We start from the raw sequence: 24,497 nt of genomic DNA, 5'->3' as shown, positions 1-24,497 counted from the left end.
CAGAAACCAAACTTGCCAAAGGGTAGCCACAAAGAAGGGAACATACTTCTTGGAATATAATTTCAGGAGAAGATCATGACGGGTTTTCCCCTAACTGTTTGAATTCCTGGAGAACTTGAGATATAACGTAGCTTTGAGACTTGGTGGGAAGTATCGCTGAGAGGAAAGCACCATTGCATCTGCTGTCTCTGCAGCTGAGAATTTCATAACAACCGCCTGCAAGTCCCTATCTAATGCGTTTATACTAGTTATTTTACATGGTAAAAACTATAGGAAAAGCAGAGGGGGCAGTGAATCTGAGGAGCCCGAAATTAACTTCCCCATTAGAAACAACCCCAGGCTGCACGTAGCCCCATTTCCAGGAAAAGCCTCAACTGAAGCCACCCTCGGACCGCCTCGGATCTGCCAATCAAAAGAAATGTGTAACTTTCCTGTAGTCTTGGAGACGAGTCAGGGCTGGGAACTGCAGGTAGTTACTTTGTACAAACTTGCCAATCAATCACCGCTTGCATAAGCCCCACGTAGATTCTCTGAGCCCACGTCATGATTGGTCATTTTAAAAGACTCTCAAAGGTCATGATTGGGTCCTGCCAAATGTAACGGATGCCTCGCAGATACTGAATGGTCAAAACTGTTACTATGCTGTTACTATGGGCATTGTACAATTATGATGGGTGCTTATGTAATAAGGCAAAAGGTATAACGTGTGCACGGTAACACCCCTGCCCTTCCCCCATAAAAACCCTGCTCGCCACTGTTGAGGCTTCACTTTGCTGCCGCTGTGCCGGGAGACAGGTGAACCCCTGCTAGAGCTTGTAATAAAGACCCTTTTGTACTTGCATCGGTGCCGGCTCCTTGGAGGTCTCTGGGGACTCGCGATTCGGGCATAACAAACCCAAAGAGGAAAACGGGACACTTTTCAGGGGAGATCGTGTTTCAGATTCCTCAAAAAACAAAAACAAAAACAAAACAAAAAAAAAACAATCAGGAGAGGGGAGGGAACCTGGTTCAATGACTAGACAAGGAGGCCATTAGGCTGAGGTGGCTTTAATGCCTTAGTTGCTTATGTAAGCAAAGCAGGCTCTAAGAGGTAATGCCTCAAGGTTTAGAAATCAAAACTTAAGGACAACCAGTCACAAACAGCCAACTAAGGCAACCCAAATAAGGCAACCGCTTAAGCTGTGGTCCAATAATTTTTTATTTTTAAAATTTTTATTTATTAATTTATTTTTTGTTTGCTCCTGCTTCTTCTTTATAAAAGTCTTTCTTTACCTCCTGTCAGTGGAGCACTCTAACCACTTTCAGATTGGCACTGTCTGATTTGAATGAATTTTTACTCAAGTAAACTCTTAAGTCTTAATATGTCTCAGTTTATCTTTTAACAATTTTAAATGCAAGTGTTATAGTCACAGTTACTGTTGCTTCTCTCTCTGCTCTTTCACAGTAGTGATAGCCAAATTTAACGGATGATAGGTATAAATAGAATATAATGAGGACTCAAAATTATTGTGAAAATGTCTGATCTTATCCAAATGGTGAGCTAATGCTCACAAAATAGAGTCAGCATTGCCACAAATGTAAACAAAGTTATTGTCACTATTCAGAGACAGTCATTTTCTTTTTTTAATTTTAAATGTTTTACTTATTTTTGAGACAGAGAGAGACAGAGCATGAGTGGAGTAGGGACACAGAGAGAGAGGGAGACACAGAATCCAAAGCAGGCTCCAGGCTCTGAGCTGTCAGCACAGAGCCTGATGCGGGGCTTGAACTCACAAACAGTGAGATCATGACCTGAGCCGAGGTCAGACCCTTAACCAACTGAGCCACCCAGGAGGCTGAAACAATCATTTTTATAGAGAAATGAAAACGGAGAACATTTTATAAAAACCACCCACTTCATTTTCCTTCTGGGTCTTTTTACTTCTTCAGGATTAAGTGAGACAGGAGTGTGAGGGCTGTTGCCCTAGGGGGGAAAAAGAGTAATAATAATAATAAAAACTCTGAAAGAGAGTCAAATTCTTGACTTTATAGCTCATGAGTAGGCTTTTGTAATTTTATATTAGATATTAGCATGAAAGATGAAGAATGTTTGAAAAGCAAAGACACCATTCAGACAAAAAAGATTTGTAATGAAATAGCAGAAGTTAGATTTTAACGTGTATGAAGGAGACCGGAACCCTCAAACATGGAACCCTTGCCCAAATCCAAAGGGTTGAGAAGAATGAAGAGCGAACCATTTTCTGTGTTGTAAAGAAGATAAAAGTACAATTAGTTGAACTGAAGGAGATAATTGAATTTGCTGTGAATGGGGTTTAGATACAAATGGGATGCTGAACAGGGGCCATTGCCCAACACCCCTGAGAAGATAATGGTAATTCTCATAGACTTGCAAGTACTACCTTTGGGTTTTGGTTTTATTATGTGATGACAAAACAAAAATCACCCATAATCCCATCACCCTGATAACATATATTCCATGCTTCTCCTTTAGTCATTTTAATCTATGCACATTTATGTATACTTATGTCCGTATCTATATCTGTACTTGTACCTGTGCTTGCAACTCTCTTTGCATCTTTGTCTACATCTATAGCCAGAGCTGTGCCTACATCTGTTTCTAAAAGTAGCATGTGCTGGGAAATTCTGGGAATGTGGTAACAATTGGAAAGGAAATTGAAAAACCTCATAATGTTTCTAACAAAACTGAGTCACAAGCTTTTCCTTTGAACCTCCAAATATAAGAAGCTGGAAACAAATCAACAACACAAAAGCTGCAGGGCCCAACATCACCTTCACTAGAAGAAGCTATATGGCAGCCACAGAGTGACTTAGAAACCTAAGCCTAGGAACGCACAAAACAGCCGGCACTCGGAAAGTGTAAGGAACTGGAGCTAGCTAGTCCCCATGAACTCTGCAATCTGATTCACCAGACTTTGAAGGGGTCCCCTATGAGGGAGAAGCTGCCAGTAGTGGAATCAATATTGGTCAGAATAGGGACATTAACAAGAAAGAGAAAAGGATGTCCGCCTAAAAGTGGGAAAGGAAAACAGAACTAAAAGATCCTGGAAAGAAAGCCACCATTTACGTTTTTTATTAACACTGCATGCAAATGATGCAAGAAGGCACTCTGGGAAGTTAGAAAATGTCATCTAAACCAAGATCCCTTCTAAACGTTCAGGAAAATAACTTCACATAAAAATGAACAACAGAAAAGTGTTGTAGTTAAATCCCATTAAAAATTATCAAGATACAAATATCTTGATGAATATGATGAAAGCATGCCGAAATGAGAGGACTGTAAAACAGATCAAATTTATCACATGCTATTTCAAAATTAGTTTGAAGATATGCATGTGTGTGTTGTGTGTGTGTGTGTGTGTGTGTGTGTGTGTGTGTGTGTGTCTGTCTGTCTATCTGTCTGGGTGTGTGCCTGTGTGTGTTATGTGTGTAATATTTATATATAAGCTCCACTGAAAAGGCCTGGGAACAATAGCAACATCACCATCAGCAATGCATATTGCTGGGGACTAAATTATGTTTTAAAATGTCTTATAATATTTGGGGACCCTGGGTGGCTTAGTCAGTTAAGTGTCCAGCTCTTGATTTTGGCGCAGGTCTTGATCTCATGAACCGGTTCGTGAGATCAAGCCCCATATAGGGCTCTGCACTGACAGTGTGGAGCCTGCTTGAGATTTTCTGTTTTACTCTGCTACTTGCCCTCATGCGTGCATGCACACCACCCCTCCCCTCAAAATAAATTAAAAAAATTAAAAATAAATAAATAAAATACCGTATAACTTGTAAGAGAAATGTACAAGATGAGTTTGGAAAGTCTCTTGTAGTGGGTAGCAAGGGAGCTATCAGAGACTTTTTGGGATCATGTCAAAAGGAATTAAGCATTCACCTGAAGAGTTCCCTACTGGCTAATGCAGTTGACCTTTGAACAATACAGGTTTAAATGGTCCACTTATGCCTGGATTTTTTACACTACAGTACTATAAATGCATTTTTGTATTCCTTATGATTTTCCTTTTTTAAAAATGTTTTTTATTTTATATTTGAGAGAGAGAGTGCGAGCAGGAGAGAGGCAGAGAGATGGAGGCAGAATCTGAAGCTGGCTGCAGACTCTGAGCTGTCAGTACAGAGCCTGATGCAGGGCTCAAACTCACCAGCAGTGAGATCATGAGCTGAGCCAAAGTCCAACGCTTAATCAACAGAGCTACCCAGGCACCGTCCTTATGTTAGCTTACTTTACTGTGCAGTGGGTCAGTACCCCTAGCTGCCACATTTTTCAAGGGTCAACTGTATGGGACAATTTGAACTTCAATAAGTGTAAGCAATACATGTATTGAAGTCCATGTATTTAAAAACATAGGTTTGTTAGGGACTATGTTGTGTGAATGGAGGTCTTCGTCGTTGGATTCCTCAGGAGAAGATTTATTTACAGGGGAATCTGTGCTCAGAATAAAGACAACCAGAAGGAAAGTAGCAAACACAAAGCAGTTTATTAAAGAGAAAGTACATTCTCAAAGTGGGAGAGAGAACAGGTTCCATAGGGTGGAACCGGGCCTTGGTTGTTTTGGGGTTGGATGTTAGTGGGTGTGCCCAGGCTGGGAGGAGCGGTGATATACATTGGCCTGGTCTCTAATGCAGGCTGCTTCCAGTCATTGGGAAAATTCCTCCCACAGGTTGAGAGGGGGAGTTTTTGACCCAATAAGGTTCATACCTACCCTCCAGGTAGCCTTTCTATAGGTTTTGGGCTATTCCTGCAACGCAAATGTATTATGAGTGGAGAGGTTACCCTGGGGCAGGGGTAGAATGTTCTGCACCTGTGGCTCTGGATCGGTCAGGTCCAAGGTCTTGGAAGCTACAAGGTTAGGATGGTGAGCTCTGGGGCTTATAATGTGTAGGGTTTTTGTTTGTTTGCTTGTTTGTTTTTCTCACGGCCCTTACTTCCATGTCTCTATCATTCTGCTTCAAGGACTCGGGACCCTGCCTGAAGCTGTTCCTTCCATTGCTTCCATCCACCTAACAGGTTTATAATAATATAACAATTATTTAGTCGCTTTTTTAGAGATGGAAGGGATCAAATCTTATCTTGAGAAATGGTATATAAAGAGAAAAGAAGGCATTTTTGTTGCTCTCTTATGTGAACTGTACCACTGGCTGACCAAATGGTAGGAAGGTCACTAAGGCCAATCAGCTATTTCAAATTTTTCTATAAATGGAACAAGTACTGTGTTTAACAAAAGCAATGAGGTTAACCAGCAATGCATTCATTTATTATTTATTCTGATGAACTAGTCCAATTAGTTGTTTTTATGTGCTTCTGCTATTAAGAATTAAGAAGCTAAGGAAAAAGCCAGCTTTGGTTTAACATTTTTTGGTATGTTACAGAACATATTGAGAATAGATGGCAAATACCTCCCTTTAAGCAACCTTTGACATATGCTCAAAATGAGTTTTGCAACCTGCTCTGGGACAAGAGATTTCTAACATACAGGCCCTGATATTGAGGTTTTTCTCTGGCTTGTGGTAGTGCTGGAATTGGACAGACTTCCATTTTTCTGGCAGAGATTCAAATGCTTCTTTTTTTCTTTCTAATGTTTATTTATTTATTTTGAGAGAGAAAGAGAGACCGAGAGAGAAAGAGTAGGGGAAGGGCAGAGAGAAACCGAGAGAGTCTCAAGCCTGCTCTGCTCTTTCAGGGCACAGCCAGAGGCAGGGCTCAATGAGAGAAAGAGAGACAGAGAGAGAGAGAGAGAGAGAGAGAGAACTCCAAGTGGCTCTACTTTGTCAGGGTACAGCCTCAAGCAAGGCTTGTCGTGTGGCTCCATTTCGCCAACCATGAGATCATGACCTGAGCTAAACTCAAAAGTGACTTCTAAGTACCTGAGCAGTGAATTAATCTAGCCTCTGGAATGAGAGAATTTCCCTGAATGACCTAGCTGTGTGCATCTACTGTTACAAAGATTTAAGTGTTAGTTTTTAACAGTGGCAGGGCTTTGAGAATCTCATGTTAATATTTGTAGGATATTCTCCAGTAAAAGATTTCAGTTTTTGCCTAACATTTTCCTTAAAACAACATTGTTTTTGAGAACAATGTTGCTATTCTAATCTGTCACTCCCTGGGGCAAAGGAACATGTTATTTCCTGTCTCTTTTCATATACCTGGAGATTCTCTCTAATATAGGACTTTGAACTTGATACACGCATTTTGCTATGTATGTGAGACCTATATTTGTCATATTGTTCTTCATCTTGCTGCTTTCACTCCCTTAATCAATCAGAGCCACCTTTTCTTAAGCAAGTTAACTAGTCAAAAGATATTACAGGAATATATTGAATATATATCAAGTCAGTAGGGTGCCTCAGAGATTTCTTCAGCCCCTACAGTACATAACAGAAAACAAGAAGTGAAACCAGCAAAGTTATGACTTTCCCATGTTCACAAAGCAAGTTCACAGCTGATCTTTTTTTGTAACTCTGTTCAGCATGTGGGTCAATTTACGTCATTACCCCTGTAACAACAATGAATAAAACCCTCCCTGGTTTGTTAATGACTTTAATAAAACTGAGTTACCAATATGATCCTCTAAAACAGAAAATACATTATTACTATTTGTAGAACTGATGTTTTCTTCCCCGATATAATAGCAAATAAATTGAAACATGTTAATATTTGTTACATTGATATTTGGACCAGGATACACTGCAAGTTTGCTTTGTAGTACCAATACTTTGTGGTACTTGAGAAATACTGGGGAAAACGGATGATGCCAGTTTATAAGAGAGCTTTGATTACAGTGGTAATGAGGGTTTGATGACCAACATTGATTTCAATTGTTATAAAGTAGCATGCTTTCTCCTGATCCCTTGGCAACCTTGCCACACGGCAGATTCTTTCTTAGCAAGGCAGGCTCTTCTTGCCTCGGTGGCATATTCCAGTCTGGGTTCCCCACAGATCCGGTGGGAACTTCTGCTCTGTCTCTTTCTTCTGTCTCTTAAAATTAGCAATCTCTGTTTCTTTCCTTGATCCTTTTACTTTCTATCCCATACTCTCTGTTTTTTCAAATATTTCCACCACTTCAAACATAACCTCTGCTTACATAATTTATAGCACTTTTTTTTCCTACATTCCCAGAGACTGCATTTCTAACTGCCTGGCAAATGGGCTCATTTGGGCATCGGCTAGTTTAATATGCCCAAATTGGAAAACTCATTACTTCCTTACATCCTAATCCAATATTCCCTTCTTATTTTCTTTTCTCTGTTAATGTCACATCTTTCTCCCAGTTACTCAAGCTTAAAGTCTAGGAATAATTTTTTCTTGCCATATATTATCCCCTTATCCTAGACATTCAAGAAGTTGTCAAGAATTACAAATTTGACTCCTGAAAACTTTTCTCATCCATCCTCATTTTTGCATTTCTTTCCTACAGTACTAACTCCTCTCTTTTATTAACTCTTTCCAGGCCACTGCAAGAATGAACTGTTGGTCTCCCTACTTCTGGAAGTCTTTGTACATTACTCTGCCAACATACGTTATGCTAATTTGCCTAAGCATAGCTCCGGTTCACGAACTCAAAGGCTGCCTATAGTCCCCACCGGCTAATGATGGTTTTTGTCAAAGCATAAAAATTTCATTAGGAAATGACTCCAAGTTATTTTGCTATTTGTTCTTTTCTTTCACTTAGCTATGGGTGCCTAAATTTGTTTCTCAAATTTTTTTTTTAATTTTTTTTTTTATTTATTTCTAGGAGAGAGAGAGAGAGAGAGACAGCGTGAGCAGGGAGGGTCAGAGAGAGAGGGAGTCACAGACTGAAACAGGCTCCAGGCTCTGAGCTGGCAGCCAGCATCAGAGCCCGACGCGGGGCTCGAACCCACGAACCGCGAGATCATGACCTAAGCGAAAGTCGGACGCTTAACCGACTAAGCCACCCAGGCACCCCTGTTTCTCAAATTTAATGCACATACAAATCAAATGCGGTTCATGCCCTCTTCTTGAAAAGTATTTTGTGCTTTTCTTGTGTGTTGTTCTGAGCTATTCACTGTCTGCAATACCCGTCTCCCCATCTTCCTCTATTATAATCCTGTTTCAACTGCAAAGCACGTCCCTAAAGCCAACCTATCCATGGGATCTTATTTGCATGAATTTTGTATGTTCTCCTTTCAAATTCTCAAACATCTGTGTGTGCATTGTGCAAAGCACTTAAACTATATCGCTTCACATGACAGTTTCTCAAAAAGAATATATGACTTTTGAAGATGGCAAGGCTTTGTTTTCCTTTAAATCCCGTGTAGGACCTACACAACACGTCACGTGCAGTAGGTGTTCAGTAACTCTTTATAGGTGGACTAATTCTGCATGGTTGAGCCACACTGGTAGAATAAACCACTAGTAAAAAGACTTGAGTTCATAATTAATGTTTGTGATATTTCCTGTAAACTGAAAAAGCTTAGGTTCCATTTAGCAGTGGCCTTTTCAGAAGTGTTTGTATAAATTCCAAATATCAAACTCTGCCCTATTGTTAAAATAACAGCAGATTTCAGATCAACTTGATGTTTGAGATTAAAAAAGAAAATGCTAAATACTAATGAATATAAAGAAGATTAAAGCTTTTTTTTTTTTTTACAGGAAAACCTAAGTTGGTAAAAATAAGTAGAAATGGGGTGTTTTCTGTGGCCAAACTGGATTCTTTTACCAAATTATTCAACATATTGTTTGAGAAACACTGTGTGTTCTCAGTCATTGTCTTAATGTGTCGCCACTCAGGCAGAGGGAGAATTGTGTCTGTTGTTAAGTGAGACTTGCTGGAGCATTAGACTTGCAGGAAAAATGCCCCTGGGGTGCTCATTCAGCCACTTATATTTTTTGTCCTGTTATTACGTGCCATGCAATGTGTTATAGACGCAAAGTTGAACATCATAATATTCTTAAAATCTTCTTAAAATCTAGTGGGGGAGATGGAAAAATAATCATTAATAAAACAATGTGATGAGTTGTTAACTCAGGATGCTGTGGAATCTGAAAGAATAAGTAGAATTTGCTTGATAGATCAGGCAGGGGAGGACTTCACATTCGGCAAAGATCCTCAGTCTTTTTTTCCATCTTTTTTCGTGATTGCCACCCCCTTCCTCCCAGCCTTTATTAGGCTCTTTGCCCCAAAGCTCTAGCCCCCACCACCATGAAACGTTATACTAGAGATATATTGCGTGTCCCATTATGTCCTGTGGAGTGCTGGAGAGCCACAGACCATTGTATAGCTAACATTGTTTTCTCTTCAAAGAACCACATTTCATCACCTTAGGGTGATATCACCCCACGGCGAATGCCTGACGCGCCAGGTCTGGATCCTGTTGATGAGCTTGGATGCCCCAGGATCGACGCTGGCAATCTTCTTGGTGTCCTCCTGCCCTCACAGTGTTGCCCCAACTTGGCTCTTAGTTGTTTTCAAGTGATTACGGCTTAAATATTACAACTAGCTGGCTTTGAGGCAACCACTTTGCATTTAGGCTGAGATTCTGCTTTAAGAAACAGAAAAGTGAAAGCTAATGGTGGTTTAGGCAGGACAGTTTATTGCTCACTTTCCTTCATGTAGAGAAAGGCCAGAGACAGGCACACCAGGGCTGAGAGTATCACTCTGCACTACACTGACTTGAAGGATCCACACTGTGGCCCTTGTCCAAGTTGGCTTCCACAACCCAGACGGCGGGGTGAAGGAACATAGATGTTGGGGAAGGCCACCTGACAGCTGCCTGTTAAGGTAGGATTGAGGGACCTGCCACATATAGCTCTGACGCGTAGCACACGGGCCAGGACTTCGGTACTTCCCCACACCTGGCTGCAAAGGAGCCTGGGACGTGCTGCCTTTATTCAGGTGGCGTTGTGCCTAGCTAAATGTTTTATGGAAAATAAAAGGATGGAAAGTGGGGGAATGCTAGGGTTTTTGTCACTCCTTGCCAGGAATCTTTGCTTTGAATAAATTATTTTTGCTAGATAAATCAAATTGTAGTATGGATTGGATTAAAATACAATGCAATGAAATGGCTTACAGTGAAAGATTTAACCAAACTCTTTTAAATAGTTTTTGTCCCATATAGTTTTTATCTAGGCATGATTTTTATATTTAGTAGACAGATGCAGTTATTTCTTTTTCATTAAGTGTTATAAAATAGCACTTTTTCCATGTTGATATATAATCCTCATAATTTTAATGGCTTTACATTTGTTGTAATGAATATTTTCATGTATATTAACTTTTCCTCATTTTTTCCCTTAGTATTTTCCCTGTTTCTTTTATCTTCTCCTCAACAGATAATTGGATTAAAGGGTACAATTATTTTATGTATTTTGGAAAAATCATTTTTCCAGAAGGAATCTGTGAACTGGTTATCTTTTATAAGTTATGTATGAGAACACCTGCTTGATTACCAAATTCCCTCATTTTATTGGTTTAAAAAGGCACATTACTCTTATTTAATTGTGTTCTTTTGGTAACTACGAGAATTGAAGATTTTTATATAGGTTTTTTACTTTACTACCTTTGATTCAAATTGTTCATATTCTGTTTTACATTTTAGTGTTATTTTTCATGCCAATTTACATAAACCTTTTATATAGTGCAGATACTGTTTTTTTTAATATATAAAAGTTGCTGCAAATATTTGTATGGATCTGTTTCCCTTCTTATAAAATCATTTTTATTATCATTACAAATATATGTATATATCAATATATACAATTGTATGTATAATGCAGTCTGTCGATCTTTTACATAGCTCCTTTATCAGCAGTTACCACACATCATTTTTAAACTTATTTTCTTTATCACACATCATTTTAAAATAGCTTCTCTCTTTACACTTATGATGTAACACAATACATAAATATATATGTGAATGCATATATGTACATAAGTGTAATCTGAATTATTATTCTATTTCTGTTTTTGCAGTAATCTCCAATGATTTAATGATGTTTTAAAATATGTTTTTCAATGCTGAATAGTGTTAGCTCTTGGTTTACCTGTAATGTCCTTTTAAATCATGTCCATTTTAAGGATATTTATTTTATTTGTTTCTTTACTTACTTTGGAAGATGGGGGGAGGGACAGAGAATCTGATCAAGCTCTGTGCTGTAATGGAGAGCCAAATGTGGGGCTTGAACTCATGAACCTGTGAAATCATGACCTGAGCCAAAGTTGGACACTTAACCAATGAAGCCACCCAGGCGCCCCAAGGATATTTATTTTTTAATGGAGTATCATTAAGGACAATAAAATCCCACTCAAGTACAGAGGCCAAACTCTGAGAGCTAGAAATGAGTACAGGGTGGTAGCCCCCTCCACCACCCACAGCCCCAACAGCAGTGCCTGTATAGAACATGCTGAGAATATTTCTGTTCACTGGTGCTAGAGGGATGCTCAAGCTCAAATATGCATTCAGTATTCTGAGGCTAGCTTTTAGGTTCCCTGAGCAACTCTCACCAGTCACCTTTTTGGAGTAGCGACTTATAAGAAATAATGTTTTGGTCCAGATTTACTTCTCAAACTTTACCTTCCTTATGTTGGCATATGACCTGACAAACATTAGTAAGTTTTCAATCCCTGTTCTAGAGCCTAAAAGATCAAAGAGTATGAAAAGGGAAGAGAGATATTTAGAGAGTATCTGACCTGGAAAGATGCATGGCAGAGAGAGGGGAAAGAGAATTGGGAAAGAATTACTGAAATGATTCAGATACGCGGGCAGCTGTCTTTTGGCTACTCTTGGCACTTAAATGCATATGACCATTTTATGTTTGTTCCTGCGAGTTATGCTGATCTATTTAACATGTCATGGCCTACACCAAATTAGAATACCATCATCTGACTTGAAATTACAGACCTACTGGTCAGTTTAGAGTCCTGTTACATGGAAATTTGCCCTCTTTTTTGTAAGAACAAATATAAAACAATAGGTAGGGGCCAATTTATAAGAATTTGTCTACTTTTGGCAATCATAGCTCTAGATACATTTCTTTGAAATTGCATGTTGAAGTTTTATTCACTAACACTCAGCTTGCAGCTTACATCAAATAGTTTTTGAGTTCCACAATTCTGTTTGTAAATATGTAGGCTCAATGGAAGGAATAATGCTATATTGGTTTTAAACTATTTATCTTATTTTCTTATATAGTTTTTGCAGGAAAATTAAGTAGATGGGAGGGTTGATTATTTTGGCCATTTGATTCCCAAGTCTACCCATGAGGAAGAACGACCAAAGATCTGATTTATTATAAAATTTTGCAAATTTCAGCTAACAAATTCCACGAGGTTTTCTTTCCTCATATTCTCTGTCAAAATGAAATCTTCAGAAAAATAAAACTTTAAAGGATAGTCAAAATGCATGTCAAACATCAATGAAAAGCAAATGTTAGGGTGGCTATCTCTTAGACAAGGAAACATTTATTTTAATAAGTTTCCCTGTCTGATTAGTTTCCTCTTGAACACCACAAAAATAAACACACACATGAAATCAACCTTCAGGGTTTTCTGTTTGCTGTGATTGTGTGGTTCAATCCATTAGAAAACTAGCAGTACATAGGGCTTCCCACACTCCACTCAAGGAATCGCAATTTCACAGTTTGGTTCCCAGCACTGCCTTGCAGGGCTTCAGTCATAATGAGTTTCTGGCTCCGGACATGCAGGCAGAAGTCTCTTATGTTGGCTTCTCAAAGGGGAAGGAGAGAAACACTAGAGGAAACAGCAATTACATCACTATATAATAACATAAAAGCTATAGAATAGTTCCCAATCCTCTTATGTATGTTACTGATACAATGTGTCTCTCTTCCTCCCAAATAACATTTTTTTTTTCCAGAATAAAAATGGTACAGATTTGTACAAGCTAAACCATACAAAGAAGCCTGGGAAACTAAGGTATTGTGCCTTATTTATTTACAATATCATTTAACTGGGGCCTTAAAAAAAAAAACAAAGAAAAAAGAAATGATGAACTCCAAGAATTTAATCAGCTATGAAATCTCTGATATAAAAAAATGTTTTATGGATAAAATATTTATTTTTTAAAAAAATGTCTTACTAAAAATATTATGAAAACAAACCAGTTTATAGGACATAATCTCATCATATGCAGGGTAATAGGGCATATTAAATTTATGTTTTGTGACACTTTTCTAAAAAACGAGGTCACCAAACAACCAGAAAAGTCTGAAGTTATTTTAGCAAGTGCTACTCCAGTGCTCTGGAGACATATGACATCAGGCTCCTCGCTAGCACTCTTTCCTACCCGAGGCAATGTGATATATGAGAAATCCCGCTGGCCTTGAAGTTAGCTAAATTTGGGGACACGTTACAGCTTCTCGCTCCTTCTGCATCCCTGGGATAAGTTTCCTAGTCTGTCTCTCCCTATTGTAAACTTTTTTTTAAAAAGTTTTATTTATTTATTTATTTCAGAAAGAGAGAGATAGCGTGAGCAGGGGAAGGTCAGAGAGAGAGGGAGACACAGAATCTGAAGCAGGCTTCAGGCTCTGAGCTGTCAGCACAGAGCCCTACATAGGGCTCGAACCCACAAACCGCGAGATCATGACCTGAGGCGATGTCAGCCGCTTTAACTGCCTGATCCACCCAAGCACCCCTATTGTAAACTCAAAACTTGAGACAAATACTTACCTTGCAAAGTCATTGTGAGGGTCTGTGATAATGTTTTTAAAGTATCCACCACAGTGACTGTAACAACATGGGGATTTAATAACTAGTGGGAAGTAGCTATTATTATGCTGCTTTCCTTTATCTGTCCTGCATTATTTTCCTAGATTGGCTGTGGCAAACATCGTAATTGCAGGCACTTGTCTTTCCACTTTTATCCTCTTTCCACACCCTGGAAGACACTAGATTCATAATGGCACTGTATGTGTCAGAGGCCGCGCCGACTCTGACAGGTCCAGGGGTCCCTGAAGGATGGACGATGTCGGCGAAAGAGAATGAGAGAGCCCCGAGATTCTTTCTGATCACCAGGCAGGCATCTCTGTCCTGTCGGTTTTGGTGTCTTTATTTGAAGGTTCAACGATAATATGACGTCCGAAGACAGAATTTTTACAGGGGCTAATTATTTGTAATAAGATGCTTTGATCAGCAGAAGGTGTACAGAAACAGGCTTTACAAAAGTATTCTTGCAGAACCTCCCCATATTCTTGACATCATTCCCCCAGATTAAGGTACTAACAAACTTATCTTATTTTGCATGGGTAGGCCTCTAGACAATTTTTAATCACTAGGGAAGAATGTGTATTAGGCTTGTTCCTAAGCTGCTTGAGCGAGCCTTTTCCTTGATGCTGAATGTGCAAGCACCGTGGGGGCCATAAATATGTCAGTCTTTGCACCTGGGTTTATGTTTTAGCTACTCTTATCTATCCTCATCCCAGTTGCCAGTGTAAGGGAGGGTGTTTGTGGAATGTAGGCCTTCAGGAAGGGACTGTTACGCTTCACCAATTAGCAAAGATATATGTAGTAACTTATGTTCTGCCCTTATCTGTACCTTAACTTTAAATTAGGCTCTTTGTCTCAGGGCCAGGCTCAATTGTAACTCTTGTGTTCTTAACCCCCTTTATTGTCTAGGTCTTGGATCTGCAAGGCCCATAGGAAGAGCCTTTTGACAATCATCCACAGAGCTTTCATCTAAAATCTCTCTTGCAAAGGCAGGAATATGCTTTTCCTTATGAGGTATCTGTATTCAGAATATGGGTCTGATATGGAATATTGTGAGGCCTGGTCAATACCAGCAGGCTTATATCCAACATGAGCCAGTAGTAGCAGAAGGAGATGCCAGTTTTCATTTCTCATGGCAGGAGCTGCAAACACTGCCATTTCCTTGCTGTGACTGCCATCCAGAGAGACTGGTGCGGCTCCCGGCATGTATGTATTTCACTGTGTTTGGATAGTCCTAGAGTGTAATTGTCATACTTATTTGCTGAGGGCAATATTGTTTTGTTGTTGTTGTTGTTGTTGTTTGGTAGGTGTTACAAATTTTAGGACACATTACATTCAAGAAAAGATAGATTTGTTTCATCATTTCTCAGTTTTTCCACTTAATTTTATTATAGTTTAATTTTGTACAATACTGGTGGAATAAAGTAATGGGAATTAATTTGTCCTATTCGTGTTTTGTGGGCTGATACTAAGTAGAATCAGGTTCTATTATGAACAGGTCCTAGTTCTCACCTGGTTAGTCTCCGCTCATTTCATAAACAGATATTGAATCCAAAGGGCAGAGTCCCCAACACCCTTCCTGTGCTGAGACAGTCCAGGATCAGGTGTGCTTTTGAATATACCTCTTAGGGAGTGAGGAGAGATAGTGCCTTAAGCACTAGGCCTGCACTGCCACAAAGGGGGTCAACAGTTAGTGTCAACCCAAAGCAAAAGTGCCTAAGGATAATAGCTTTAAGACAGGTGAGAAAGCTGTAACAAAGAGTTGCAATAATTGTCTTCATTTTCCTGTTTTCTGTATATAATATATATATTATAAATGTTATTTATAACATTATAAATATTATGATAATATAAATGTTATCAATTATAGTGTTATTGAATGTATACATATATATTCAGTAATATATATATTAGTGTAATTGAAGTCCACGATTTAGATCTCTGTGTAGACTCATGAGATCTCTCTGCAGTTACACTCTTCGCCAAACTCTGGGTTTGGAGGGTCCCAAAAGTTTTTAATGGTGTTGCTTTTTTCAATGAATATTAAATATTTAGTTGTTTTTGTAGATTTTGGTTTTTTATGACTGAGAATTACTTCCATAAAAGATATAAAACAATTTATGAATGTATGTATTAAGATGAGAACCCACACATTAAGTGAATAGTGAACAAATCTCCCTTTCAGAAAGAAAAGAAAAATATTTAAATTTAGGGTGATCTTTTGGTTGATGTGTATTATTCAGAAATCTGAGATGACCCTCAAACATCCCATCTCCTGGAGTAAAAGTCCTTAGTATCCCTGCCTCTTGGGTGTGGACAGGACCTGTGAATCAATTGGATGTCACACCTGTGATTAGATTACATTATCTTATAAAGCTGAAGGGAATTTTCAGATGGAATTAAGGTTGCAAATCACTGGTCTTTGAGTTAATCACAGGGAATTATCCTGAGTGGTACTGATCTAATCAGGTGAACCATCACAAGAGACTGGGCCCTTCCCAATGTTAGAGAAATCTGAAGCAGCAAATGTTCTCTTCTCAGCCTTGAAGAAGCAAATTGCCACCGTACAGGCACAATGTGAAAGGGACAAGTGGCTTGTTAGACCAACAGCTGGCTGATGGCAACAGAGCAGGAACCTCACTCTCACAGCTTCAAGGAACTGAATTCTACTAAGAACCAGTGACTTTAGAAGAGGACCCTGAACTTCAGATGAGAATACCCACCCCAGCTAACAGCTTGATTCTGCTCTGTTAGTCCCTGAGATGACCCAGTGAACTAGTGTCCAGGCTCCTGAAAACTGTGAAATGAGAAATGTGTATAGTTGTAAATTACTGAGTGTGTAATAATTTTTTACATAGCAATAGAAAACTAATAGACTGGGCTAAGAAAAAAAATTGGAATCCACCATTTTCTTCTTTACATAAAATATATATATATAAAATAATTTCCCTACCCCTCTGAAAGTTATTTCACCTTGGGAGTGTTCAGATTCCACCCTGTGTCTTCAAAGTCATTGTGTACTCATATCTCTAATGAACATTTAACCATCTTAAGTCTCTCCCTCTTTAAGACAATCTTATATCTATTCCGTGTCGCTCTTTAAATATCTCTAAAGCTCACGCTTACTTTGCCAGCACATATACTAAATATCTCTGAAGCTTTATGTAAAAGAGTTGTCTACCTACAATTGTTTCTTGAAATTTACCTTCTGTCATTTGCTGCAAACCAGCTTGCCCTCATTAATCCACAGATACACTATTGCCATGTTTGTTCATATTCTTGCTAATGAGTCTTGCTACCTTCTTTTATCAGCCTAAATAGGATCCCTGAACAATCTCATCTATGCCTGTTATTTCAATTGCTATATATATGCTGATAATTAGTCTCTAGACCAGATCTTTCTTCTTTGCTTCAAACCTGTGCATCTAGTTGCATATAGGATGCCTCTATTTGGGTGCCTTAGATACCTTTAGTGCAATATACATAAAGTTCAATGGATAGCCATGTCCCAGATTGGGTCCTTTCCTACTGATCCCATTTTAGTGAATACCATTTCCCTGGTTACCCAATTTTAGGGACTTGATATTCTCTTAGATCTGTGTTTAGGCTTTTCCCTTTCCCTTATCTCCACATTTAGTCATTTACCACATTTTGCTAGTCTTAGTCTATCTTATTTATATTCACTCTTAAGTGTTTATAAGACACCAGTATCTCTTTTCATATTCTGCAGTATCCTTAGAGTGAATCTCTCTTTTCAATCCAATTGATCTGTTTCTCTGCATTGCACCTGATGTAATCTTTATAATGCACATATGTGATTATGTCACTTCTATACTTAGAATTTGAATGACCTCTTTTCTTCTGGGCAAAATTCCAGACTTTTAAACAGAGTGCACAGTCCTTGAATCATCCTTCTATCCTTATTTCACAACTCCCTCCCTCATTGCTGTCTACAACCTTTACTGCTGTCCAGTTACTTGCCTCCAGGTCTTCTTATTGACACCCCCTCTGCTAGGAGACTCTTTCATGTTGTCCTCACTTCTTTCAGTTGGTCCACTTACTCCTTGAAGTTGAAGGTTGAAGTCTTCTCTGACATGTCATACCTGCATTGTCTTTTGTTCATCATAGCACTGTGTCCTGAGATTTCAAACTCTGTTACAGTTGAATGGCTTTTATACTCTTTCAGACAATAACTTCCTGCTTTCTTTAGGACAGGCCTGCTTTCTTATCATGGTTAATCCCAACATGGTGCCTAACACAGTATAAATATTTTAGGAAAAGGTAATTGATCATCCAAACTACAGCAAATGTTTATCATATCATTAAAATGTACGATATTACCTAGATCAGTGAAATTCTTGTTCCAGTAACAAGTATCTCATATATAAACTATATTACACATTTGTACTCATATAATATTTTCTAAAGATGAAATTATATAAGCATATTTAGGTAAAATAACTTTTTGAGGAACATTTCCTTTATAGTCCTTTATATGTCAACTCAGTTCCTATGTCTTTTGTCTTGTTAAAGAAAGGTTAGTACTTTTATTCAACATGCTGGAAATGCTAGCCATAGCAATCAGACAATAAAAAGAAATAAGAATAATCTATATTGGTAAAGAAGAAGTTAAACTGTCACTATTTATAGGTGACATGATGCTATACAGAGAAACTCCTAAAGACTCCACCAGAAACCTACTAGAACTGACAAATGAATTTGGTAAAGTTGCAAGATACAGAATTAATACCCAGAAATTGGTACTGCTTCTATACTAAGTATAGAAAAGCTAAGTAGCAGAAAGAGAAATTAAGAAAATGACACCATTTATAATTGCAGCAAAAAGAGTAAAATACCTAGGAATAAACTTAACCAAGTAGGAGAAAGACATATACTCTGAAGACTATAAAACACTGATGAAAGAAATTGAAGACACAAACATATGGAAAGATATTACATGCTTATGAATTAGAAGAATTAATACTGTTAAAATGTTCATAATACCCAAAGGAATCTACAGATTAACGCAATCTCTATCAAAATACCAATAACATTTTCCACAGAACTAAAACATATAGTACTAAAATCTTTATGGAATCACAAAAGATTTCAAATAGCCAAAGCAATCTTGAGAAAGAAAAACAAAGCTGGAAGTATCACAAATCCAGATTTCAGGATATACTGCAAAGCTGTAGTAATCAAAACATTATAATACTGCACAGAAATAGATATGTAGATCAATGAAACAGAATAGTGAGTCCAGAAATAAGCCTATACTTATGGTCAATTAGTCTATGACAAAGGAAACAAGAATATACAATGGGGATAAGGCAGTCTCTTTAATAAATGATGTTGGGAAAACTGGACAGCTACAAGTAGAAGAATGAAACTGGACCACCTTTTAACACCACACACACAAACCAAAAAACTATATAAAATACTTAAAATGAATTAAAGACCTAAATGTGAAACTTGAAACTATAAAAATCCTAGAATAGAATACAGTAAATTCTCTGACATGAGCCATTGCAACATTTTTCTAAACAACATTTTCTAAACATTTTTCTAAAAAGAAAAGTAAAACTATTGAGACTATATAAAAATAAAATCTTTTGCATAGCAAAGAAAACCATCAGCAAAACAAAGAGGCAAACTGCTGGATGGGAGAAGGCATTTCAAATTATATAACCAATACAGAGTTATTATACAAAATATGTATATAAAGAACTTTCTCAACTCATCACCAAAAGACCCAAACAATTCAATTAAAAAATTGGCAGAGGATCTGAATAGCTATTTTTCCACAAAAAAGACATACAGATGCCAACAGACATATGAAAAGATGCTCAGCATCACTAATTGTCAGGGAAATGCAAATCAAAACCACAATGAGATATTACCTTATACCTGTTAGAAAAGCTAACATCAAAAAGACAAGAAATGACAAGTGTTGGAGAAGATGTAGAGAAAAGAAACCTTCATACACTCTTGGTAAGAATGTAAATTGATTCAGCCACTGTGAAAAACAGAATGGAGGTTCTTCCAAAAATTAAAAATGGAAAGACCATATGATCCAATAATTCCACTACTGGGTATTTACCCAAATAAAATTAATACACTAATTTGAGATGATATATGGACCCTTATGTTTATTACCAGCATTATTTATCATAGCTAAGATATGGAAGCAACCTAAGTGTCCATTCATAGATGAATGGATAAGGAAGATGTCACACACACACACACACACACACACACACACACACACAGTATATATATTATCAATATATCTATATATCACTATATTATCACTATATCACTATATATTATAGTGCATGCTGTTGGATTAACTTTACTAACCTATCAGTGTATCGCTATATGTCATAATGATATAATAATAATACATATTATATATAGTGAATAGTAATTTTACTCAACCATAAAAAAGGATATCGTGCCATTTAAGACAGCATGAATGAACGTGGAAGATATAATTCTAAGTGAAATAAGTCCATCAAAGACAAATATCATATGATTTCACTCATATGTGGAATCTAAAAAAAAGCAAATAGACAAAAAGCAGAATCAGACCTATAAATACAGAGAACAAAGTGAGAGTTGCCAGAGGAGAAGGGTGGGGAGCTGGGCAAAATGGGTAAAGGAAAGTAAGAAATACAAGCCTCTAGATATGGAATGAATAAGTCAGGGCAATAAAACACACAGCATAAGGAATAGTCAGTGATATTGTAATAGTGATTCATGGTGACAGACGGTAGCTACACTTGTATTGAACATAGTATAATGTATAAATTTGTGAATCAATATGTTGTATACCTGAAATTAATGAAACATTGTCAACTATACTTAAAAAAGATAAATTAATGAAGCAAGGTTAGTGAAGTAAATCCAATAGAATGCACATTTCTTTATTTTTATTTATTTATTTATTTATTTATTTTAAATTTTTGTTAATGTTTATTTGTTTTTGAAAGGGAAAGAGAGAGACATGAGATCCAGAATCTGAAGCAGGCTCCAGCTGTCAGTGCAGAGCCAGATGCAGGGCTCGAACCCATGAACCACAAGATCATGACCTGAGCCAAAGTCATTTGCTTAACCAACTGAGCCACCCAGGTGCTCCACGCATTTCTTTATTTTGTTGTAATATTTATTATTTAAAAATATAAACCAATGATTTTAATAAAACAATAAATACAGAAATAACTTCTGTTATGATATTGCTTATTTTTCAATTTATTTATGTTTTATAATGTAATCCATCCATATTATCTTAAAAAGACTACATATATGCTAGTAGATAGACAGGAGATATTTGAACTAATTATCTAGATTTTTTTTAAAGGTTGTTTGTTTATGTAATCTCACACCCAACGTGGGGCTCCAATTCGTAACCCCCAAGGTCAGGAGTTTCAGTTTCATGCTTTTCCAACTGAGCCAGCCAGGTGTCCCTAGGTTGTTAGCGTAAAACAAATAACAATCTGAGGCAAACCTTTTAAAATTTGAATTAAAATAGCAAAATTTCTACTTACACTTTTTACTTTTCAATTTTACATATGTTTTTGGAAAAAATATTTTGGAAATATTCTCTTAGTTATATGAACTTTAAACTCTAAGCCAGTTTTGAGTTCCCTCTCCCATACCTCCTGCTTATCTCTATACCTAAACTTATATCCAACCGATTACCAAGTTCAATAGTTTCCATCTCCTCAATATCTACTGATCTGATTCCTCCTTGGCTTTCTCTTCCTCTGTCTCCTCAGTATGGCTCTTTCATAATAGCTTCCTAATTTTTCTTCTCCACACTCCAATCCATCGTATAAAAAGACCAGTTATGCCATTTATTTACTGTAATGCAAATAGTTTCCATTGTTGAATCAGGGAAAAGTTCCTCAAGCTTGTGAGCCCAGTGCCCTGTATGACATGGCACCCTACTATTTCATTAGCCAGCCCTCCCTTTCTTTCTTATATAAACCCAACAGGAAACCACGTCCACATAGTTCAACCTAAACCATATCCTATGTTTTCCAACCTTTATATTTTTGTTGTAGTGTCTGGTAATTCTTCCCAATTTTCTTGTTAGTCTTTCTAAAATCTCACATAACCACCCTATGAGAAAGCATCTACTCCACAAAGCAATTCTTGATTTCCCAACCTTATGACATCAGTCCGTTGAACCACATTAATGTTCTCTATCCTCTAACATCACTTACATCCTGATTATTAATATAGATATTTGTAGAGTTATTTTATTAATCACTCTCTCTGAACACCTCAGGCACTAGATCACAATCATCCTGAGAGTACATTTTTCTTTTTATAATTTCATCCCCCACAGAGACTAATTTGGTATCTTATAACTATATTTACTATTTCTGTTTTTGTGGAAAAAGAACTGAATTTTCATTTGTTGACATACATTAAAAGAAAGCATTCCATTTATAAAATGAAGTAGAGCGTTGAAATATGGAGTAGAAGTAAAGAGTTATTTAGTTAGGATCAAGTATAGTAAGAAAATTTAGTGCTCAACTTTTTAATTTACAGGAGTTCTATTTTAGTTAACTTCATTTTTCTCTTTTAACCTTTCTTCATTTTTGCTATATATGTCTTCATGTAGATATAGCAGTAACTATTTCTCTTCCCTGATGTCAAAGAATTCTCCATTTGATTTTCCCGAGGGTTAGGCAGAGTGATTTAGAATAAACTAAATTTGACTTGAATCCTTACATGTTTCTGAAAATGTCAAAGTTTTAAATTGCATACCTCTGTATAAGATTTGTGAAATCTTGACTTACTTCCAGATTCTGCTTTGAGCAACAAAACACGCCATGCTTAAAATCGAGCCATTTGAAGAATACTGAAAGTAATGTCTAAAAGAAATATTACTCAGCATATCACTCACCATATCATATTATTATTCCTAATAATAAGATATTAGAAATATATTAATATGCTCAATATAACTATGCAAACTTCTAAGCCAAGGGAATGAATGGAATTGATGATATTAGTGACTTCTCTAAGCAGAGAAGGGTGGCAGATCTGAATGGAGGGTAAATGCTGTATTATCTCTGTATCTCTGTGCAGGACTTTTAGCAGCTGCACTTGCAGAAAGCCATTTCATTAATGGCTTTTTGGGAGGAGAGATATTTCCATAGAACACTAACCTGCATACATTTAATCTTTACATTTTTAGGAGGAAGCTGCTTAATTTGGAGCATGTACACTTCTGTTCAAATGTTGCTGTTGAAAGCTGCGTGTAGATCTTTTGAGAGGCCACATGCTTGAGTCTCTATTTTTAAATTTTCATGACAGCTTTTACACTCTCCTGAGCATGCAGGATCTAAGTTTCTACTGAAGCATGTAATTACCAGCAATGACTTAGCACCTGCCATGTGGTGCCAAGTAATGGCAAACGGAAGCAATGTCAATAAGAGAAAATTGGCAAGCTGAGATAGCCAAGTGAGATAAATCACAGACTTACATGCTCTGGCAAACTTTCCCACTGCTTCTAGTAGTGCAAAAGAACCTATTCACAAGGAATTTTATGTAATCTCCAAGGTGTGCACGTCCAAGAAAATAAGAGGGCTGCTTTATTGTTTAGAATGAAGACATGGCTTCATTGATGAATATGTCTTACTCTTCCAAAACTATTTCTCACTTAATCTGTCGTTGTATCTGCTGCTTCCAGTATTTTATTTGCTCCTTTGGATTATGTCAGTAACTGTCGAAAGTAACTTTTAAAACATTTAGCTACGACTTGGAAGCCCTAGGAATGGGATTGGAGATAAACCTGTCATTTTGCCTTTGGGCTGTACATAATTCATCTGTGGAAGTTATTAAAATTTCAGATTTCTGGACTTATTCCTCAAAGATTCAGATTCAGTAGGTCTGGAATTAAAACCATAAATCTAGATTTTTCTGAAGCACTCAGTCTGTGGACTAGATAGAAAGGACGCTGCTTTAACTTGAAACAAAACAAAACAAAACAAAACAAAACAAAACAAAACAAAACTACCAGCTTCTTTCTGCTCAATGTGATTTGTGAGCCAGCAGGAACATCACTAGGAGCACAACAGAACTGCAAAATCACTGGCCACCTCACTTGCTGAATCAGAATTTCCATTTTGACAAGATGCCCAGGTGATCCACATACACATTAAAGTGTGAGAAGCATACATTTGCTTCAGCAAACACATTGGGTTTAGTTACAGGTGCTTAGTTAATTAGATTAGCTATACTTGTGAAGGAAAGTAGGACCCAGGAGAGGAGCGTTTGGATGGAAGGGTGGGCTATGGTAATTGGGCCATTATGTGGGAAGATGGTGGTGCAAGGCCCAAGGCATCTTGGGAACAAGCTGGGGATAGAACTGGTTATGAAGGTAAGTAGAACAGATTTCGATGATTCCAGGCACTCTTCTGTCCAATATTAAAAAGGGCTACACTGCATTGCTGCTTCTTCAGTTAAAAATATCCTATCTATGTAATTCATTTATACTTTGGATTTTGCATGAAGCAGTTGTGATAAATTATTATAGTCTTTTCATTATGTTTTAATGCTTGAGGGGTAGCACAGATAGACTCACTCTGAGCTCTCTCTATTCTGAAGTTTGTACAGATTGACACAGTCATAGTTGTTGAATAATTCAAGGTGGAAATATCTGATATTCTTTAGGTAACCGTGATCTTTAGGCCTGGCTACAGATGCATTTTGCCTGAGCCAAATGATCTTAATTAAGATTAAAGTTTCAAGCAAATCATGGAAGCTATATTC

The 24,497-nt window shown here is 37.4% G+C and overlaps 1 long non-coding RNA gene across 3 annotated transcripts; it reads left to right on the top strand.

Moving 5' to 3' along the window:
- Positions 1-744: 744 nt before the first annotated feature.
- On the top strand, positions 745-20,861 carry LOC144240570 (uncharacterized). 3 transcript variants are annotated; one of them, XR_013337757.1, is made up of 6 exons: positions 745-795; positions 12,862-12,920; positions 13,817-13,845; positions 14,619-14,723; positions 14,849-14,915; positions 20,702-20,861. It is a non-coding gene; the product is annotated as an uncharacterized LOC144240570 (long non-coding RNA). The 3 variants fall into 3 exon arrangements; XR_013337756.1 differs by lacking the exon at positions 20,702-20,861 and adding an exon at positions 16,251-16,557; XR_013337758.1 differs by lacking the exons at positions 745-795; positions 20,702-20,861 and adding exons at positions 4,980-5,035; positions 16,251-16,557.
- Positions 20,862-24,497: the final 3,636 nt, after the last annotated feature.

This window comes from Crocuta crocuta, unplaced genomic scaffold (assembly GCF_008692635.1).
Source record: "Crocuta crocuta isolate KB4526 unplaced genomic scaffold, BGI_CrCroc_1.0 scaffold6, whole genome shotgun sequence".
NCBI classification, from domain to species: domain Eukaryota; kingdom Metazoa; phylum Chordata; class Mammalia; order Carnivora; family Hyaenidae; genus Crocuta; species Crocuta crocuta.
This window is presented reverse-complemented; position numbering and strand designations above follow the sequence as displayed.